Below are 21,395 nucleotides of genomic sequence, written 5' to 3'. Positions count from 1 at the left end.
ACGATTCTAGCCTTTTCGAGTCCTGAGGTCAGAATGTCATCAGTCTGCTCTGAGTACCCTGTTTGTGATTTGTTGGACTCACCAGGCTTACTTTCCCAGTTTACAGAAATGACCTCTAATATGATCCCTATTCCTAAAATAGTTTATTTTTTATACATGCCACACAGTCCGTGATCTCAGGAAATTCCTTTCTGTCTGGACAAATCACTTTGGACAATGTTCAGATAATAAGTTATTGATTTAGAAAGCTTTACTATGATAAAGTTTAAATGCCTTTGTTTTTAGCAGTGTGACCAAGAGGCTACAAAACCTAATTAAAATGGAACAGGGTCCATGATGAGAGAATACCAAAGAGAAACAAGCATCAGACTTGAACTAAAAAAAAACCAGCTTCCATTTCACCACGAAGCACAGCAAATATTAATAAACAATTTCTAGTTAACAAGGCACTGCAAACATACCAATAGCTGGATGTAAACTATGGGAATGAGATGCATAGATAAGGAATGAGCAAGAGACAGGGTGAAGAACTTCCTTTATCCTTTCTGTGCCCCTTTCCCCTGTTTCTAGCTTCTTCGCATTTGCTCAAGTTTCACATTGTGGGAAATGTTCAGTAACAATCCACTTCAAAAGGGGGCTCCAAAGGATTTCTAAACCCTATTGCTAACTTTCCACAATAGTAATATTACTCAATGAGAAATCCTAGGGGAGACGGAAATGCCCAAAGACTTACATTGTACTGCACTATACTGCATTATACTGTACTGCTTTGCTTTTTCTTTCAAAGTTGGAAACTGAGTGTATAATGTTATCCCTAACAATTAAGAGGTAATATATGTATTTCTTGCAAATATATTCTGCCATTCCTCTGATGAGCTCAAGGCAACATACAAATCAGATCTGTCTGCTTAGCTTTATCTACCAACTCTATTTTTTTTCCTCAAGCTTGAATTTATATTTTGCAACCCCACTAACTTCCCTAATGGCATCATTACGGCTCTGTAAATTAGAGTAGCTGAAGAGAAGATTTCTAAATGAGTTTTATAGCTGCATATAAATATAGTTATAAAAAGTGTGCATTCTTCTACTGAGCTATGATTAGCATCATACCATCTATAGCAAACAGGAACAATCCTTTACAGGAACTTTGCACATAATTCTTGTTTGATCGTCTGAATGCAGTGATGTTAGATTTTGTTTTCAGCTATTATGGTTTTCCTGGTGGAATTATTTCCCATAATATTACCTATGTACAGAGGTAGCCCTGAGAGTTGTTATTAGATTATAAAATGATGATATGATAAAATGTTGATTTGAATTATTTTCTGGTTTTTTTTTTTTTTTGGGGGTACAACTGTGAAGCTAGTTGAGACCAGATTTTCAGCTGTGGAGGTGAAATAACAGTGGGATAATTTTAACTACTGTATGTTCCTGAGACATTTGGAATTTTAGGGAGCAAAATATTTTCATTCTCATTTTTTTTCTTTTAAAAAAGATAACAACTGTTTACTATGAAATAAAATGTCAAAAGCTGTACCAAAAACATACCTATTGGGATTTGGGATTAGGCTATCAATTTGCATCCCGTTAAATGGGAATTATATGGGAGTTCGTAGAAAATCAAACTTAACAAAGACTGCTAATTATAAAAGCTAAAATATATTATTCCCAGATTCAGCAGCAATATGCTTTTTCAATTACCCATATAGGTCATCAGCCAACCTTAGTTAATCTCGATAAGCATTAATCAAGCTTAAGTAGGAGATCACTGTAAAATCCAAAGACTAAAGACAATATTGAGTTGTTTTAAGAAATACAAGTAGTTCTTGAATTACAATACTTTATTTAATGACCATTCAAAGTTACAACACCACTGAAAAAAGTGACTTATGGCCATTTTTCACACTTATGACTATTGCAGTATCCCCATAGTTACATGATCAAAATTAAGCCACTTGGCAACTGACTCATGACATTTGCAGTATCCCGGGGGTCATGTGATCACCTTTTATGACCTTCTTCAAGCAAACTTAATGGGGAAGCCAGATTCATTTAACAATCATGTTACTAACTTAACAACTGCAATGATTCACTTAACAACTATGGAACAAATGGTCATAAAATGGGGCAAAGCTCACTTGACAAATGTTTCACTTAGCAACAAAAAAATTGGGCTCAGTTGGGGTCGTAAGTCGAGGACTCTCTGTATCCTGGAAAAAGACAGTGATAAACAATTTATGTAAATGTGGCCAAGAAAGCTTGATGTATGCATCCATCAAACCACCAGAGTTAAGTTTGACTTGAAATAAGCATTTCTCCTCCTTGACTTACTCTTTCTCACCCTCTTCCTCTTCTCAACTCTTTGTTTTCTTCTTTCTCTGGAATGTTAACGCAACATGAGTCATGCTAGAGCACCCCCTACAAGGCTCCTATGAAAGAAGATGCCTTTAGCCTCTGAATATCACTGTGAAGGCTGAAAGGTAATTGTCTTCTTGAGGGACAACAGGACAAAAGGCTTCAGGTGAGAGGCAATGGAAGAGTTAGGAGAAAAACAGCAGGTTAATGGTAGCTCAGGAAATGTAGGAATAAACTGTTGCCAACCAACAATTGAAAGCTGAGCCAAGAAACGGAACCTGGCACACCCTCTGCATTTGCTAGTGATGCCAACAGCCAGTTTGGTTGCTCCCTGCCCCTTCTCCCTACTAAAACCTGAATGATTGTACAATGCAAAAGCTTCTGCAGCATTTCAGAATTGCTACTAAAGGCAGAGCACTGAAAATATGAGAAAAACAGCTACAACGAAGGTGCTAAAAAGTTGGTTGTAGCGCAAGCTAAAAAAAAAAGGTGATTTCAGCACTTTGTGAAGACTCTTTTCTCCAACGTTCAGCTGTTACCTCTTTGAGGGGTAAGGACATACTAGTCCTTCGTGGTAATCCAAACAAGAAACACAACTATGAGTATTAACCCCATATTTTTTGCAGGGGTATAGTAACAGTATCTTACAAAACTAGAAGTATTTCTCCCCTCCTTTCCTTTTACTTTCTGGAAAACGGGGAGGGGGTGTTTCTTTTTGAAATGCTTTCCGCACCCTCTTTCCTTCTGTGAGATAAATCTACTCCTTCTATAAACTGATAATTTTTTTACATCAGGGGTCCCCAATCTTTTTGATTTTGTAGTTAGCGGTAGCAGCTTCAACCATTCTGGTGGCAGGGGGAAACAGTTTTGTGAGTGCAACCCAAATCCCATGCCATGCAAATGATGCTTTGACCACTTGCCTGCTGCCTCAGTGACCCAGTTCCCAATGGGCTACAGCCCAGTAGCAGGCAATGACCTTGGAGTTGGGGGGGGGGGCTGTTTTACATGATGATGTCCAGCTCTTCCTCCTATCTCCCAAAGTGGTTACTATATGGTAAAAAGTAACTTTTAAAACATATATATCAATGTTTGATTATCTCTGAAAATGGCTACACCTGTATCATAAAACACAACTAAAGTAAATGACTGAACCAAAAGTTAGGTTGGATAGCAAAAGCTGCAGCAATCAGAGAAAATACTAAGAAGTGGCTCCTTCAAGGGCAAAGTGGTTAGTGTAGTCAACAGTATATATTCATTTTTATCAGACCAAACTGCTTAGAGTAGAATGGGAATTGGTGTTATTCTCTCAGTATATTCAGTTTCTTTAAAAACGTGAGGTTTCCTGAAGTTCTACATCTGTTCTATGCTACACTGATGATATTTGACAAGGCAAAATTGATGTAGTTGCACGTTGTGCAACCCCAAAATGAGGCTTGAACCAATCTGGAGAAACCAAAAATGTTGTATGGTGAGAAAACACCAAAAATATATGCACCAAAATATATATTGTTATTATCATCCTTGAAGACCACTATAGTTCTGAAAATTCTGCATTTCACAGCAGTAGACAGTTTCACAACTTTATCTTCTAAAGTTTAGTTTCCTGAGACATAAGAAAGTGTGGGATATGAAATCACAAATGTTTTGTTGGCGCTGACGTTGCTACGACACAACATGCAATCTAGGAGCTCCAGGATTGCTGTTGATATCTCTTCTGCTGGATGGTCCTTTTTGGACCTAAACCATCCTGTAGAGATGGTGATAGAGAAGGGCACATCCTGCTGATCTCAGGGGCATCGCAAAGCCCCTGATTGAGCCAGGAGAAGCTCTTTTTTCCGGCTACAAGAGAAGCAGCCATTGAAGCTGCAGAAGGTTGTGACAGACCCCTGAAATGGAAGCAGAGCAGGAGAGAGAGTGTGGTCGGACTGGTGAGAAAAAATTTACTATTAGAGAATACCCCAAAAGACTGAGAGTTAAATTAAAATCGAAGACAGAAGAAAGTAATCAGTGAATTAAGCCTGGATTAAAATTATTGTGTTATCTTTTTCAATTTAATTTCGTTTCTTTTTATGGATGGACTTTTTACAAATGCCTCTTATTTTACTTTTAAATAGGACTGGTCTTTTTTTTTCCTTCTTCCATTTTTTCCCATTTTTTGTACTTGTGGATTAAAAATATCTTCCCTCTCAAGGCTCGGCTGGATTGTAACTTTTAAGCATTTTTTCTCTTCTTGAGTTCAGAACTAAAGAGAGAGATAAAAGCAGAGGAGAAGAAGTAACACTGCCATCTAGAGGCTGGAGGCTTGGTAACATCTAATATCTCAAGGCTATTGGCTTTGTTTACTTTTTTTAATTATTATTAAAAGAGTTTTGTACAAACAGATTTTCCCCCTTTTCACCCCCCCGCCATACAATATAAATCTCATACAAATGCTATACCCCCCCAACCCCCCCACCAAAATTCACTTTCAAATATTATACCAAATACTTTGCCCCCTCCCCTCCCCCCATCTTAAAATAGATTACTCGTAACCCCTCTCCTCCCAAGAAACACAATATAAATTTCTCTTAGATTAATAACACATTGATCCCATTTTCTAAGCTAATTTAACATCTATAACTCTTAATATAAATTTCTCCTAGCATAACAATGTTTCATTAATCCCATCTTCTAATTTATTCATACATATATATTGCCCCACCCTCCACCCTAACCCTCCCCCACCTCCCACACAAACCCACCCCCCTGACTTCCGCTGTATACCACTCTAACAATTCCAAACATCCCATATACTATTTACTCTGATCATCTATCGGTCTAAACATTCTTACCTAAAGGCTACATAATAACTCCTAGTCTGGTATTTATTCTGTATATAATCAATCCATTTTGCCCATTCCTGTGTGTAATCCTCCTGTTTCTGAGCTTTTAAGAAAGCTGAAATTTTTGCCATTTCAGCGAACCCCGCCACCTTCTGAATCCATTGATCAATTGTCGGTAAAAAATCTTTTTTCCAATGTTGTGCAATCAACAACTTAGCTGCTGTGACCATATACAAGGCCAATTTTGTTTCCCCTTTGGTAAAATCCTTAGCTATACCCAATAAAAACATTTGCGGAGTGAATTGTATTCTTTTCTTAAATACATTCTGCATAACCCACCATATTTTTATCCAAAAAGCTTTAACCTTGTTACAAGTCCACCATATATGAAAAAAGGTAGCATCTAGACACCCGCATCTCCAACATTTTGGTTGAACATTTGGGTACATGCATGATAATTTTTTAGGATCTAAATACCATCTGTAAAACATTTTATAAAAATTCTCCCTTAAATTCTGTGACTGTGTAAATTTAACATTCTGAACCCATATTTTTTCCCACGTTTCCAACATAACCACTTCACCAAAATTCTGAGCCCATTTAATCATACAATCCTTAACCAATTCACTTTCTGAGTCTCTTTCTAACAGTACATTATATATTCTTTTAACTTGTTTTGGACCAGTCTCTTTTATCTGCTTAATCAGTTCCACTTCTTTATCCATAAAACCGACCCTGCGATCTTCTTCCCATCTCTTCTGTAGCTGTATGTAATGTAACCAATTTAAAGTAATTCCTTCTTCCAACAGCTGTTCCAAAGTTTTTAACTTCCATTCGCCCCCATCAGCAATAAGCACATCTTTATATAAACAACCCCCGAGTGACTTAATATTCATAATCCCCATGGTGTCTGCAAGATCCAACCAAAGCGGTATTTTATAATCCCAATTGGGCCGGTGCTTCTTCCATATTCTCATCAAGGCACTTCGGAGAACATGGTTGTTAAACACTTTATCCACCCTGTCTTCATAAAAAAGATATGCATGCCATCCCAGAACAAGATCATGGCCTTCTATATTCAGCAATTCCATTTTTGTTTTCCCAAACCAATCTGCTACATGCGTTAGTACCGCAGCTTCATAATATAATCGAAGGTTTGGGAGTCTGAGGCCGCCTCTTTCACGTGTATCTTGCATAATCTTCATCTTTACTCTCGGTTTTTTCTCCTTTCAAACAAATTTATTTAATGTTGTTTGCCAATTTAACAAGGTTTTATCTGATTTAAGCACCGGAATCATCTGGAATAGAAAGATAAATCTAGGTAGAATGTTCATTTTAATTGCTGAGATCCTTCCAAGCAAAGACAATTGTAACTTTTTCCACGCTTCAAGATCTTTCTGTATCTTTTGCCACAACACTTCATAGTTATTTGAGAAAAGTTTTGTATTTGATTCTGAAATTTGTATTCCTTTGTTTACTGAGAGGGACAGTGGGAAAGCACATTTTGTTTATACAGGTGCTCTTTTGGAGTAAAGAGAAAGCCTTGACTTGAAAGATTATACTGAATTTGTTTGAAACCTAGCAAAAAGCCTTGAATATCATAGTGGCAGTATTTACAACCTGCAAAAATGGTGCAACATGAAGAAGAAAAGGAATTAACCTTGCAAATAATCATGCTGGACATTCAAAAAAAAGTACTAATTGAATTGAAAAGAGAGAGAATTGAAAAGAGTCTTGAGATTATAGAACAAAACAGAGAAAGAACGGAGGGAAGAACTGAGAATACTTATAAAACAATGATGAAATTTGAGGAAATCATTCAAAAAATTGCAGAAAAATATGAACAAAGTGATAAGAAAATTGTTGACACTGACAGCAAGTGGAGGGAACTGATACATGTGAAATACTGAAAGGAGAGGTTGACAAACTGGAATTCCATCTGACTTCAAAACATAGTGTTAGGGTTCAAAATACCATGCAGAAATAAATCATTGTCCAAGGCAAAACATCCTTTAAGGTGCAAATTATTCCGCAGGCATGTTAGCACGGCTATGGAAAATTTCAACTCTGAATTACATCCTGTAAGTTCACCCAGTTGAAAGTTCATGATCTCTCCCCACACCCACAAATCCATCACATGTTCCAATCATCATCTTCCACGCTGGCATGTACACCCATCTTCTTCCGGCCAGGTGTCGAGATGCGAAGACAAAAGATGACCTTGGCTTCTACAAAAGAATGTCAACAATCCATTCTACAATCCTACTCCTTTCTATTCCCCCCTCCCAACTACTACACTATTGAAATAGCATAGAAAATTATAAGAAAGTGTGGCAGGCCAAAGATCCTAAAAGAACATAACTACAGGCCTGACAGGCAGCCTCTCCTCAAAAGAAAAACGTTTCCTGCAAAGAGAATAACATAAAAGTTAACATAACAAAATTAACCACCTTTTCTCCACCCAGGGGAACCCCTTGACTTCTCGGGAAACTTCCCATTGACTTGCTTTCCTAACTTCTCCACTTTTAGGTTCCCACTATTCACCCAATTAGCTTCAGACCAAGGGTAACCCTTCCAATGCACTAAGTACTGTAAGCAACCCCTATTCAGCCTGAAATCTACAATTTTTTCCACCTCAGATTGTGTTTCCCCTTCCATCACTAAAGGAGGAGATTGAGCTTGGGTGGATGCTCTTCTGTTAGACCCAATTACTGGTTTCAACAAGCTACAATGAAATTCTGGGTCAATTTCCCCTAGACTTCTGGGTAGACCGAGTTGAACTGTAACTGAGTTAACTATCTTCACTATTGGGAATGGACCTAGAAATTTTGGACCCAATTCCTTGCTAAGCATTTCTAATCTTATGTATTTGGTAGATACAAAAACATTGTCCCCCACACAGTAGGGGTTTAGGAGTGAGCGACGTTGATCATCTTGCTTCTGGTAGGCTTCTGCTGCAACTGCTAGAGCCTTCTTCGTATTCTCCCATCCTTTCTTTAGCATGTCCATCCATTCACTCAAAGACATGAAAGAAGGAGATTCTCTAGGCAACTCAGGCATGGCAACAACTTCCATGCCACTGGTAATCTGGAAACCCGCTAATCCTCTGCTGCTGTGGACCGCATCGTTGTACGCCACTTCGGCGAAGGGTAGCAAGTCCGACCAGTTGTCGTGCTGATAGTCCACAAAACACCTGATGTATTGTTCCACCACCACCTTGGCTCCCTCTGCTGCGCCGTTCATGCTGGGATGAACCTCTGAGCTCAGTTCTTGTGTGGACCCAATGGATCTCAGGACTTCTCTCCAGAACTTGGTTGTGAACTGGACTCCGCGGTCTGAAATGATCCTCTTGGGTACTCCGTGCAGGCGATAAATGTGTTTCACAAACATTTTCGCTAATTCGTTTGCGGATGGCAATCCTGAGCAAGCAATGAAGTGTGCCTGCTTAGAAAACAAATCAATAACAGTCCAAATTACTTTATGCCCACTGCTGTCTGGGAGTTCCATGATGAAGTCCATTGCGACCTCTTCCCATGGCCGTTTCGGGCTCTCTGCTGCAGGTGCTGTAGGTTCTGGGCTCTTGGATCCAATCATCCACGGCTGGCCTTGTTCCTCCTCCGAGGCCTCCCCCTTGGTAGGACTCTTCGTCACCTGAAGTTGGGGGTCCTCTTCCAGAGGTCGGTTGGGCATTTCCCCCTCCGAGGCCTTTCCCTTAGTTGGAGTCTTTGTCACCTTCAGTTGGGGATCCTCCTCTGGAGATTGTTTGCCCTTTTCCTCTTCCGAGGCCTCCCCCTTGGTAGGACACTTTGTCACTTTAAGTTGGAGATCCTCTTCCAGAGGCTGTTGGCACAGATGACTTTTCTGTGCGGGCATCTGGGGCCCTCTCTTTACCGCCGCGGTGGTTCGTGCGCACGTTTGTGGCATTGGGGCTGGAGCCAAGCACTCTGACGCTCTGTGGCCAAGTTGACAACAATGGTGGCATTTAATTGGGCCCCACGAGGAATGGAACCTAGTTACATCTCTAAACTCAGGAACCGTTTCATCACACTGCCTTGCTCTCCAACTTGCAGCTGCCCCCTTGGTAAACCCTTCTTCCATGGTGGAGATTGCTTCTCTGTAGGAAGGTGGAGTAAGAACCTTTTGGGGCATTGCAGATGCACCTTGTTCCGCTTCCCATCTTGCAGGCCTGGCTTTGGTAATCCCTTCTTCCATGGAGATTTCTTCTCTGTAGGAAGGTCTGGTAAGAACCTTTTTGGGCCTTGCAGGGGAGACTGGAACTGGTGGGGAGGTCAATCCCTCGGTTGGCCACTGCCCAGCTTTCTGCCATGGTGCCATCTGCTGAGGGAGGGCAGGTGCCCACTGGCATCCCTCCCATCCATGACCTGGGGTTAAGACCCATCCCGGGGTTGCCTGCTTCACAGGTTGCAGCTCAACCAATGATGGCTGGCTAAGGGGTTTTACGTGCCAAGGACCCTCCTGCTGGCTTGGAGGAGTTATGGGCCAAGTAGGTGCCCTTTGCTGGCTTGGATGAGTTATGGGCCAAGTAGGTGCCCTCTGCTGGCTTGGAGCATTTCCCCATGCTGATGGCAAAGGAGTTGGTAAGTAGCATCTCTTCCATCCAAGTCCTGGGAGGAAAGCCCAATTTACTGCCCAATTTGCTTCATTTACTGGTTGCAGCCCCATTTGTGGTGGCTTGCAAGTGACAGATGCTGGAAAAATTCCTTCTTCCTGCCTCCTTTGAAATTCCCATTTTGAAAGGGAATCCTTCTCCCAGCTAGTTGCAGGGTGACAAACCATTTCATTTATTGCCGTCTGGAAGGAGCCCAAACCTCTGTTCTAAGGTTTTTTTTTCCCCAAGCCTTGTTTCCAAGCTGGGGGGAAGGAGGGGGAGCATGCACTCACAATTTGCTGAAGAAATATTTCTGCGACCCTCCTTCGTCTTGTCGTGTCTCCTCCTGCGTTCCTCCTGATGCAATTAAACTGGAAGCAGCATTCCATTGCCTTTGAAGTTCCGCACTCAGCTTCTTATCACCAAAAGCTTCTCATTTATTCTTCGCTGATATTTACGCTGTCCCGGTCAGCATTGGGAATGCCGAGACCCCCATCACCAGCCCCCTCCCCTGCGAGGGGGGGGTGCTAGTGAATTATTTTGAGAGAGAGAGTTGAAATAATGTTAGGGTTCTAAATACCATGCAGAAATAAATCATTGTCCAAGGCAAAACATCCTTTAAGGTGCAATTTATTCCGCAGGCATGTTAGCACGGCTATGGAAAATTTCAACTCTGAATTACATCCTGTAAGTTCACCCAGTTGAAAGTTCATGATCTCTCCCCACACCCACAAATCCATCACATGTTCCAATCATCATCTTCCACGCTGGCATGTACACCCATCTTCTTCCGGCCAGGTGTCGAGATGCGAAGACAAAATATGACCTTGGCTTCTACAAAAGAATGTCAACAATCCATTCTACAATCCTACTCCTTTCTATTCCCCCCTCCCAACTACTACACTATTGAAACAGCATAGAAAATTATAAGAAAGTGTGGCAGGCCAAAGATCCTAAAAGAACATAACTACAGGCCTCACACATAGATGAAGAAAGGGGAGAAAATTTGGAAGAAACAATGAGAGTAATTTTGGCAGAAGCACTAATGATAATTAAAGGCAAGCTGAGGGTTTCGATGGAGGGTTGGAGGGTGGACAGATGGAGGGTTTCGAGTCTTTACAAGATATGCAATGAACAACAAGTTGCCAAGAGAAGTCCACATAAGACTTATCAAGAAAATATTTAGAATACAGATTCTACAAATGGCAAGAGATATTGGACTGCACTACTACTGGAAGGATACAGGATGATGAAATGCAATGTTACAATAAAATTAAATTAAACTTAGTTAAACTTAGAGTATTATGTATAAGACAAAGTAATAATAGTTATAGTCAAATAAATGATTAGCAATAATAATAACACATTTATATATACTAGATTGATAATATGAAATTTTATATAAACTGCAAGTGAGGACTTTGGAGATGATGTTGGAAAGCTTTTATATATATATAAAAGATAAACAATTCTATATAGATTAGAATATAAAAATGTAATACCATTGGATGACTTTAGGATGATGTAATGAAATGCCATAATATAAATTTACTTTAAATTTAATATGCTTCACATAAAAATGATGTAATAATAGCTATACTTGATGAATGTTTAATAATCATAATAATAGTATACATATATATTAGATTGATGATACGAATAATGGAATGGAATGTGCTGAAACAAGTAAGTTGACACATGAAATTAGAGACTAAGAAGATAAACAATTTTACAGGATATGGGATTTATTTTACCAGTGGTTAGATAAACAAAAAACAAACAAATATGGAATTGAAAATTATTAGAGAATGTTGCCAATACTAAAATAATAGAATGATTTATAATAGGATATAAAAATACATTATTATTGGATATATTGAAGATGGTATAATGAGTTATTATAAATATAAATGAACCCATATTTAGAATACCTCATTTAAAATGAAGAAATAATAGTGATAGTCAAACAAATGAAGTACTATAATAATAATGTATACAAATATATTTGATTGATAATATTGACTTTATATAAAGTTTAAATGATGACTATGGAAAGGATGCACAAAAACCTTGTTATCAATCAACACACTGTTTTTATGTTACATGTCTTGTTTGTCTATGTTTGTTTAAAAATAAAAATTTTATTTTAAAAAAACAAAACAAAACAAATGTTTTGTTGATATAATGACATCATCGAGACATGTTATAGAAAAACTTCAAGTTACTGATATTAATGGAATATACACTGCATGAAATTGACTAGTTTTCCATATTGATTAATGCCATATGTGTAATTAGTTAATTATACTTGTGCACATACATTGTACTCATTTCAAAAACAGCAATCCAGAAGAGCAGAAATAGGAAACAGACTGCTTTTACAACATCTTCCAACAAAATGGAGGCCCACACAACTTTATCAAAAAGTGCCTGACCGTTCAATCCACTACAGCACAACCAACACAAGCTGTGAAAAAGATAACAGTATGAAACATCAGAAATATCTCAAACAAAAAACAACTAATTACAACCACACAGCATCACCATGACATATAAAGCAATCCGAAACATCTTCAGTAAACCAAAAGATTCAGAACAACAAGAAGGAGTCATCTACAACTCCTAACACTGGGTTGTGTGTGTGCATGCATGCAGCTGTCAGAATTTCAAAATTGGTATTTAAGTACTTTTTGGATGGTCTGTTTAATGTCAAATGTTTGCTAAGCAATCAGCCTTAAGTGAAGTTTACCTGTAATTAATTACCCTAAGCAAAAATCATATAATTTTGTTTAACTTGATTATTTAAAACAATATTTTGTTATTTGTCATTATAAGTAGTTTTGGTTGGCTGCAGACATATTTTCTCTGAGTAACTCATATTCTAGACCAGGGGTGTCAAACTCGATTTCATTGAGGGCCGCATCAGGGTTGTGTTTGACCTTCGGGAGCTGAAGTGGGTGTGGCCATGATGGGCATGGCCAGCTCACCATCACTCATGTTGGGGGGCACCTATGGTGCTCTGCCAGAGAAAATGGTCTCCCGAGCTCCATTTTCGGCTGCAACAGCCTCTTGCAACCCTCTGCCAGTGAAAACGGAGCTTGGGAGGACTGTGATATCCTTTTCCACTGCAGAGACACCATGGGCCAGCCCTTTGCTGTTTCCAGGGAGGCCCCGTAGGCCAGATCTAAGCACCCCATGGGCCAGATATTTATATATAAATTTAATTTGTTAGCCGCTCCCTCTCCACAAGGGACTGGGGGCGGCGTACAATAAAAACATACATAAATACATATAAGCATACACATACACACATACACATACATATACATATAAGTACACGGACACGGAGGAGGTAACAATTACATATATCACAATAATAATAATAAAATTAACCATTAAAAATACCCCATAATAAAATTACAAATTTAAAAGGACTGTCAGGAGGAAAGGATAAACTACGGTTGAGCCAGGCCAGATAATTGAAAAAGGTGGGTCTTGAGCTTTACACGGAAGGAGCGGAGATCGGAAGTAATCCTGATGTCAGGGGGAGGTCATTCCACAGGGCTGGGCCCATCACAGAGAAGGCCCTGCTCCTGGGTGTCGCCCCCCGACACTGTTTAGCGGATGGCACCCGGAGAAGTCCCTCTCTGTGTGAGCGAATTGGTTGTAGGGATGTGTGGGGCAGGATGCGATCCCGCAGGTAACTAGGTCCTGTGCCATGGAGCGCTTTGAAGATCGTAATCAAAACCTTGAAACGCACCCAGTAGACCACAGGAAGCCAGTGCAGCTCGTGCAGGAGAGGTGTTACATTGGAGTACCTAGTCCTCCCCATAATCACCCGCGCGGCCGCATTCTGGACCAACTGCAGTCTCGGAGTGCATCTCAAGGGAAGCCCCATGTAGAGAGCATTGCAGTAGTCCAGGCGAGACGTCACCAGCGCATGGGTGACTGTGCGTAAGGCATCCCGGTCCAATAAGGGGCGCAATTGGCGCACCAGGCGAACATGGTGGAACGTCCTCCTTGCCACTGCTGTTACATGGTCATCCATGGACAGCCGGGCATCCAGGAGGACGCCCAAATTGCGTGCCCGCTCCATGGGGGCCAGTTGCTCGCCCCCGATGGCCAGAGATGGAAGCAACTGGTTGAACTGGGGAGCCGGAAGCCACAGCCACTCCGTCTTGGAGGGGTTGAGTTTGAGTCGGTTGTCACCCATCCAGACCCGTACGGCCTCCAAGCACCGGGACATCATTTCGACGGCCTCGTTGGGGTGGTTCGGGGTGGAAATGTATAGCTGAGTGTCATCAGCATACAGATGGTATCCCACCCCAAAGCCACGGATGATCTCGCCCAGCGGTTTCATATATGTGTTGAACAGGAGTGGCGAGAGAACCGACCCCTGTGGCACCCACAAGTGAGGGGGCTCAGGGTCGATCTCTGCTCCCCTGCCAACACACGTTGTGTCCGGCCGGAGAGGTAGGAGCCGAACCACCGTAAAACGGTGCCCCTAACTCCCAACCCCTCCAGCCGGTGCAACAGGATACCATGGTCGATGGTATTGAAAGCCGCCGAGAGATCTAATAGGACCAGGATAGAGGAACAACCCCTATCTCTGGCCCTCCAGAGATCATCAACCAACGCGACCAAGGCCGTCTCCGTGCTGTGCCCGGGTCGGAAGCAGGACTGGCACAGGTCTAGATAATCATTCTCCTCCAGGTGACGTGGAAACTGTTGGGCAACCACACTCTCTACAACCTTTGCTAAAAAGGGAAGGTTGGAGACCGGACGATAATTAGCTAGCTCCGTTGGGTCCAGGGAAGGCTTCTTGAGTAAGGAAGCAGCTGTGCTGAGGACTGCATGCAATTCTTTTACTAATAGCTTTCCCCATCTGCAATGTTTCACTCACAGTTTCATCAGAACACCAGGTGTAGGTGTGCCCCAAGCTATGTTAATTGCTTGAATTAAAATTGCTGCCTAAGTAGTTTTGGGCAACACCAGATGAGCTGGTACAACAGCTCTGGACAAGGTGTGCCCTGTATCATGCTTATCCTATGGCCTGTGAAGATTCTGATTCATGAAAAGCATTCTACTGCATCAGAGCTGGCTGGGAATAACTTTGAAAATCCAGTATTATAAAAGGTGCAAGGCTTCCGGCTTCCGGGGCAATGGCGGGCTGCCATTGAGCTACGCATGGACCGCGGGGCTCATTCTGGAGATGGGGGTGTTTCCTGACCCTCGTCGCTATTTCCGAGGGTCAGAACCAGCGGGCGACCACCCTGGCTTCACATCGCGGCCGGAGTTGGTCTCCAGGGTGGTCTGGCAGTCGTGAACGGCGTTGCTGGAGAGGCGTTGGAGAGGCGAGAGGTGGAGTCAGCTGGAGAGGCCGGGGAAGCTGAAAGACGCCGAATGGCGCCGAGAGTGAGTGGCTGCTGGACGCTGAGGGCACTGAGAGAGAAGACAGTAAGGGCGCTAAGAGAGAAGCCGGTGAGCCAGCGGGAGCCGGCCAGCTGGAGTCGGCTGGAGAGCCTGGAGAGCCTGAGAGTTTGGAGAGTTTGGAGAGCTTGGAGAGCCTGTGAGTCTGTAAGCCTGGAAGTCAGCTGGAATCGGCTGGAGATGCAGAGAGAGCCGATGTCGGTTTGCGAGCTTGGACGCTGGGCGCCGAAGTCGGAGGTCCGCTGTGGAACCAGCTGTGAGAGCGGAAGATTGGCAGACCGGGCAGGAGCTTCTTCAAGAATGTCGGCTCGCCCCCCCCCCTTCAGCTTCATTGCCCGCCCTCCCACTCCAGTGGGGATTTTGGAGGAGCGCTGGAGGCTGGCAGCTCTTGGTGGAGGAACGCTGTGGGGCTGGAGATCTGGCTGGCAAGAGGTAGGAGGCTCCTTGGCGCAGGACTAACTTTTCCCACTGACTATGTGATTAAATCATCTCTCCACCCTCCAAGATTTGGGCCATTTACTCCACTGGAACAAAGGAATTTTTACCATCTGTAACATCCCCAAACAAACTGTAGCCCTGCCGGAAATGTTACCTTACCATGTACTCGCCGGCAGCCCTGGTTTTATTGCGGGAGTCCCCCCTCTCACAATTATGCCCCCCTGCCCTCGCGAGGGCCCACCTCGATGAGGGATTTATCAATCCAGAGAGGTGGAGGAAGCGCAATCTTAGGGGTTTTTTAATCAGATCTTTTTTATGTCTCTTAAGGGGTTCCAGGGTGGGGGGTGGGCTTAGTCAGGCTGAGGGAGGGGATAGTGCCAGGCAGACAGGTGGGTCTAACCTGGAAGTGAGCGGAGCGATTAAGAGAAGGGGGAGGGGTGACATTCCGGAAGAGGGTCTTCCCATTCAAACGATCGTGGGGAGGGGTAGGTGCGAGGGTAGGTTGAGATCTTTTAACCGGTTGGGAGACCGGGGCCGTTGGATACGGCCAGTCATTTGTCCCAACCCCCGCAATCTAGGTGGTCAGGATCTACAGGGCCGGGGCCTGAGACTGATGCTATGCAACGCCAGGTCCATTGCCAACAAAGCCCCCCTCATTAACGATTTGATCTCGGAGGGGGAGCCGGACCTGGCAGGGATAACGGAGACCTGGCTGGGCCACGAGAGATGTCTCCCCCTCGTGGAAATGTGCCCGCCGGGCTACCATGCATTTCATCAGCCGTGGGCCCAGGGTAGAGGTGGTGGGGTAGCGGTTATTGTAAAGGAGGGTCTTGAGCCAAGAGAGTCCACTGTGCTACAGATAACCGGTTGTGAGTCCCTATGTGTGAAGTGGGGCCCAGGGAGACAGTTGGGCTTGCTGATTGTATACCTGGCTCCTCGCTATGCATCAGCGGCCCTGCCCGGGCTCCTCGAGGTGATCTCCGAGATGGCAGTTGAGACCCCCAGGCTGTTAGTCATGGGGGACTTTAACTTGCCATCGGTAGGGGAATCTTCTGAGGTGGCTCGGGAGTTCATGGCTTCCATGACAGCCATGGACCTGACCCAGGTAATTCGGAGCCCCACACACGAGGGAGGTCACACACTGGACCTTATTTTTGTATCTGGCCAGTGGAGGAGTGATCTGGGAGTAGGGGATTTAGTTGTCACGCCCCTGTCATGGTCAGATCACTCACTTCTCCGGCTCGACTTTCCAACCGCTGCTCCCCATCGCGGGGAGGCGGATCCGGAATGCTCTAGATGGTTCCGCCCCAGGCGCTTGATGGAACCTGATAGGTTCCAGACGGAGCTTGGGCCATTCCCTGTAGCCCTGACCCACACCCGGACGGAGGACCTAGTGGCCGCATGGAACAGTGCGGCCGCCGGTGCCTTGGACCGGGTTGCGCCTTTGCGGCCTCTCTTGTGGCATCAAATCACCCAGGCCCCTTGGTTTACCGAGGGGCTGGGGGTGATGAAGCGTCGCAAGAGACGCCTAGAGAGCAGATGGAGATCGTCACGCTCCGAATCTGACTGAGCACAGGTAAGAGCCTATTTATGGACTTACCTTGTGGCATTAAGAGTGGCCAAACGACAATATTGTGCCACTCTTATTGGGTCCGCAGATAACCGCCCTGCCGCCCTGTTTAGGGTGACCTGCTCCCTCCTTTCTCAGAGGCCGCGGGAAGCACCCTTGCAGGGTAGAGCAGAGGAGTTTGGGGAATATCTGCAGGACAAAATCGCTCAGATTCGCAGTGAATGGGTCTCTGCTAACGGTCTAGAAGAGACGTCAGAGGCGGGTATGAGGCTCCATTCTGGGAGGAGTTTGACTCTGTTACTTCCGACGATATGGACGAGTTACATGGACGACTGCGAGCCACCACATGTTTACTGGACCCGTGTCCCTCCTGGCTTGTACTGGCATCCTGGGAGGTCACACGAGGTTGGCTCCAGGAATTAGTGAACGCTTCACTGAGGGAGGGGTCCTTACTGGCCGTCTTGAAAGAGGCGGTGGTGAGGCCCCTACTCAAAAAGCCTTCCCTGGACCCAGCTAATTTAGTTAATTACCGTCCCGTCTCCAACCTTCCCTTTTTGGCGAAGGTTGTAGAGAGTGTGGTGGCGCAACAGTTCCCACGGCACCTGGAGGAAATTTATTATCTGGATCCGCGCCAGTCCGGCTTCCGGCCCAGTCACAGCACGGAGACGACATTGGTCGCGTTGGTGGATGATATCTGGAGGGCCAGAGATGGGGGCTGTTCATCCATCTTGGTCCTGTTAGATCTCTCGGTGGCTTTTGATACCATCGACCATGGTATCCTATTGCGTCGCCTGGAGGGGTTGGGGGTGAGGGGCACCGTTTTGCGGTGGTTCTCATCCTACCTCTCTGGTCGAACGCAATGTGTGTTGACAGGGGGGCAGAGGTCGAGCCCGAGGCCGCTCACTTGTGGGGTGCCACAGGGGTCGGTCCTCTCGCCTCTCCTGTTCAACACATACATGAAGCCACTGGGCGAGATCATCCGTGGGTTTGGGGTAGATTACCATCTGTACGCTGACAATACGCAGCTGTACATCTCTACCCCGGACCACCCCAACGATGCCGTCGAAATGATGTCCCGATGTTTGGAAGCCGTTCGGATCTGGATGGGAAGTAACAGACTCAAACTCAACCCGTCCAAGACGGAGTGGCTGTGGCTACCGGCACCCCGGTTCAACCAGTTACGTCCATCACTGGCCATTGGGGGCAAACAGCTGGCCCCCGTGGATCGGGTACGCAATTTGGGTGTCCTCCTGGATGCCCGGCTGTCAATGGATGACCATGTGACAGCCGTGGCAAGGGGGGCATTCCACCAGGTTCGCCTGGTGCGCCAATTGCGTCCCCTATTGGACCGGAATGCCCTATGTACATTCACTCATGCGCTTGTGACGTCTCGACTAGACTACTGTAATGCTCTCTACATGGGGCTCCCCTTGAGATGCACCCGAAGGCTGCAGTTGGTTCAGAATGCGGCCGCGCGGACAATTGTGGGAGCTACTAGATACTCCCACATAACACCTTTGCTGCGCGGGCTGCACTGGCTACCTGTGGCTTTTCGGGTGCGTTTCAAGGTGTTGGTCATCATCTTTAAAGCGCTCCATGGCACAGGACCTAGTTATTTGCGGGATTGTATCCTGCCCTATACATCCCTTCGGCCGATTTGCTCTCACAGAGAGGGACTCCTCCGGGTGCCGTCCACTAGGCAATGCCAGCGGGCGATGCCCAGGAGTAGGGCCTTCTCTGTGATGGGCCCGACCCTTTGGAATGACCTCCCCCCAGATATCAGGACTATCACCGACCTCCGCTCCTTCCGTAAGAAACTAAAGACCCACCTGTTCAATCTAGCCGGCCTGGCCTAACTCCTAATTCCCAATTTTAGTTCCTCAAGCCTGCATTTTTTAAATTTTCTAGGGGTATACTTTTAGTTGTTTTTTAATTTAATTTTTAATTTTTACTTTTTGTACAGTTGTATGAGGTTTAATTCGTTTTTAAGGGTATGGGATATTCGTCTTTTGTATTCGTTTTAATGACACACCTGTACACCGCCCCGAGTCCCTTCGGGGAGAGGGGGCGGTCTAGAAATATTAAAAATAAATAAATAAATAAAGGGTCTCACAACCGCCTCTTTCAAGGCGGCCGGCAGAGACCCCTCGCCCAACGAAGCATTCACTAAGCCCAGGAGCCAGTCGCGTGTAAACTCCCAGGATGCCAGTACAAGCCAGGAGGGACACGGGTCCAATAAACATGTGGTAGGTCGCAGACGTCCACGTAACCTGTCCAAATCCTCGATGGCAACCGAGTCAAACTCCTCCCAGAAAGGTCACTCAAGACTCACCTCTGGCATCTCCACTGGACCACTGAAAGGGACCCATTCCCTCCAGATTTGAGCGACTTTATCCTGCAGATATTTCCCAAATTCCTCTGCCCTGCCCTGTAGGGGGGCTTCCCGCGGCCTCTGAAACAGAAGGGAGCGTGTCACCCAGAACAGGGCGGCAGGGCGGTTATCTGCGGATGCAATAAGAGCAGCACAATGTCAACGTTTGGCCGCTCTTAATGCCACAAGGTACGTCCTAAGGTAGGTTCGTACCTGTGTTCGTTCAAATTCGGAGTGGGAAGATCTCCAACGACTCTCTAGGTGTCTCTTGTGGCATTTCATCACCCTTAGCTCCTCGGTAAACCAAGGGGCCAGGGTGGTTCGTTGCCACAGGAGAGGCCGCAAAGGTGCCACTCAGTCTAGGGCCCCGGCAGTCGCACTATACCATGCGGCTACCAGGTCCTCCACCCGGGGGCGGGTCAGGTCTACAGGAGGTGGCCCAAGCTCCGTCTGGAATTTATCTGGTTCCATCAGGCGCTTGGGGCGGAACCATCTAATGCCTTCCGGTTCCGCCTCCCCGCAGTGGGAGGTAGCACCAGGGAAGTCAAGTCGGAGAAGTGAGTGATCTGACCATGACAGGGGAGTGATAGTTAAATCCCCTATTCCCAGATCACTCATCCACTGGCCAGAGACAAAAACAAGGTCCAGTGTGTGGCCTCCTTCGTGAGTAGGGCCCTGAATTAATTGAGTCAGGTCCATGGCTATCATGGAAGCCATGAACTCCCGAACTCCCTAGGATGCTTCTCCCATCGACGGCAGGTTGAAATCCCCTATCACTAAAAGTTTGGGGGTCTCAACCGCCACCGATGCGATCAGCTCGAGGAGTTCGGGCAGGGCCGCTGATGTATAGCGAGGAGCCAGGTATACTATCAGCAGGCCCAACTGCCTCCCTGGGCCCCATATCATGACAAGGGACTCACACCCGGATGTCTGCGGCACAGTGAACTCTCTCGGCTCTAGGTCTTCCCGGATGATCACTGCTACCCCACCGCCCCTTCCCTGGGCCCGAGGCTGGTGAAATGCTCGATAACCTGGTGGGCACATTTCCACGAGGGGTAGACCTCCCTCATGGCCCAACCAGGTCTCAGTTATTCCTGCGAGGTCCGGCTCCCCCTCCAGAATCAGATCATTGATGAGGGGGGCCTTGTTGACAATGGACCTCGCGTTGCATAACAACAGCCTCAGGCCCTGGGTCTGTAGATCCTGACCACCTAGTATGCGGGGGTTGGTACAAGCGACCGGGTATGACCAAAAACCACGGTCTCCCAACCGACTATGTGTTCTTAATCTGTCCTCGCACCTGCCCCTCCCCACGACCGTTGGTATCAAAGAGCCCTGTATTGGAATGCTGTCTTCCCTCTCCTCCCCCACTCCGCTCCCTCCTCTCTCGACCACACCTATTTGCCTGGATCTACCATCACTCCTGACCTGATCCATCCCCCCCCCAACCCTGGAACCCCTTAAAATTTTTAAAAAACATTTTACTAAAAAACCCCTAATCCCCCTCTTCCTCCACCTCTCTGGGTTAATAAACCCTTCATCGAGGTGGGCCCTAGCCAGGGCAGGGGGGCATGCCTGCGAGAGAGGGGACCTTCGCAGTCGTAAAAGGTCAGACCTTGAGTAAATTAAGATGTTGGTAACAGGCCATGGCTAAGGCTATGGCAGGGTTTCATCTGTAGCAGGTCCAAGATGTAATGGGAAAGCAGAGCACTTAAAAGGCAAGTGAGAGGGGAGAGGAAGCGAACATCCACAGTCAACAAACCACAATCCACAGTCCAAATCACAATCAATCAAGGCCCA

This window comes from Natrix helvetica (assembly GCF_964273705.1).
Source record: "Natrix helvetica genome assembly, chromosome: 4".
NCBI classification, from domain to species: Eukaryota; Metazoa; Chordata; class Lepidosauria; order Squamata; family Natricidae; genus Natrix; species Natrix helvetica.
Note: the sequence above shows the minus strand (reverse complement) of the source record.